The 1,855-nt window shown below is 41.3% G+C and overlaps 1 pseudogene; it reads left to right on the top strand.

The window, feature by feature from the left end:
* The window catches only part of LOC102860194, a 112,944-nt pseudogene that overhangs the window by 1,779 nt on the left and 109,310 nt on the right, over positions 1–1,855 (top strand).

Genomic DNA, 1,855 nt, shown 5'->3' with positions numbered 1-1,855 from the left:
AGCCAGGGCTTTACCTGTACACTGACTTGAGACCAGTTGAATAAAAGTGCACACCTTAAAAAGTGGGAAAAAAAGGAGGCTATGATGAAAGAAGAAAAGAAAAATAGGATAGAAATCAAGGAAGATAGAAAAGAGGATGCTATAAAGAAAGGCGTAAAGAAAGAATGAAAAAAGGGAAGGAAGGAAAGAAATCCAGAGAGAAGGTGACCCGATTCTGAGTCTACCAAAACTCAACTCTGAGCCTAACTAAGCCAGATTCTGAGCCTAACTAAATCTCACTCTATACCTAAGTCAAACTACAAAATAAGTCTGACTCCAAGCCAAATTAGGCCCCACTCTGAACCTATCTAGGCCCTTTGTTGAGCATAACTAAGCAGCACAGGCCCCTCTCTGAGCCTATGTAGGCGAGACTCATAACCTATCTAGGCTTGATTCCAAGCCTAACTAGGCCTGAGTCCAAATCTAACAAAACTTGACTCTGATCCTAACTAAGCCTGACTGTGAGTCTACTAAAACTCACACTAAACCTAAGCCCAAATTCTACCAAACTAAGCCCGATTCCAAGCCTAACTAGGAACTACTCTGAGCCAAAATAAATCTCAATGTATACCTAAGCCCAAATCCTAACCTATCTAAGCGTGACTTGAAGCCTAACTGTGCCTCACTCTGAGCTTATCTAGGCCATGCTCTGAGCCTAACTATACAGAAGTAAGACTTCTAGGATAAAGGTTTCCTTCAATGACATGAAACACTCTATGAATGTTGTGGCCCCTGTAGTGGAGACAAAAATAGATAGAGAGAAAAAAAGAGAGAGCAGGAGACAGACAGAGAAACACACACACAGAGAGAGAGAAAGAGAGAGAGAGAGAGAAAGAGAAATAGGATAGAAAGAAAAGAGGATATTAAAAAAGGAGGATAGTAAAAATGAGGCTAGAAAGAAAAGAGGAAAGCTAGTAAAATAGGAGGATAAGAAGAAAGGTAGTAAAAAAAAGGTTAGAGAGAAAGGAGGATATTAGAAAATGTGGATGGAAGGAAAGGAAGATGGTAAAAAAGGAGGATATAAAAAGGAGGCTAGTAAAAAAGCAACATAGAAAGAAAGGGTAGGGGAAAAAACAAGATAAAAAGGAAGATAGTAAGGTAGAAAAAAGGACAATAAGAGGAAAGACAGAAAGAAAAAAGAAAGAGGGAAGGAAGGAAGGGAGAGAATAGAGATGAAAAAGGATAGAGAGGAATGCGGATAGAGAAACCAGAGGATACAGAGGCCAGCGAATAGAGGCCAGTGGAAAGAGAGGCATAAGACTGAGGAGTAGTTGGATAGAGAGGCAGGAGGATAGAGTGGCCAAGGATAGAGGCCGGATAATAGAGAGGCAGGAGGATAGAAAGTCCTTTTGATAGATGGTGTATAGAGAGGCAGGAGGATAGAAAGTCCTTTTGATAGATGGTGTATAGAGAGGTTGGAGGATAGAAAGGCATGAGGAAAGGGGGGTAAGCAGGAAGATAGAGAACCAGCCGGTTATTGAGGCAAGGAGAGAGGGAAAGGGATAGGGAGAGAGAGAAAGAGAGAGGGAGAGGGAGAAAGGCAGTGAGAGTAAGGGAGTGAGGAGAAAGGAGGATAGAAAGAAAAGAGAATAGTTAAAAAGGAGGATAGAAAGTAGGTTAGAAAGAAAGGATAGAAGGAAGATAGAAAAAAGAAGACAGAAAGAAAGGAGGATAGAAAAAATAGTAAGAAAGGAGGATAGAAGGAAAGGATAGAAAAGAAGGAGAATAGAGGGAAAGGAGAACAGAAAGACGAAGGGAGGGAGGGAGGGAGGAAGGAAGGAAGGAAGGAAGGAAGGAAGGAAGGAAGGAAGGAAGA

This window comes from Elephantulus edwardii, unplaced genomic scaffold, assembly GCF_000299155.1.
Source record: "Elephantulus edwardii isolate Elephantulus edwardi_28Jun2011 unplaced genomic scaffold, EleEdw1.0 scaffold00038, whole genome shotgun sequence".
NCBI lineage: Eukaryota > Metazoa > Chordata > Mammalia > Macroscelidea > Macroscelididae > Elephantulus > Elephantulus edwardii.
This window is presented reverse-complemented; position numbering and strand designations above follow the sequence as displayed.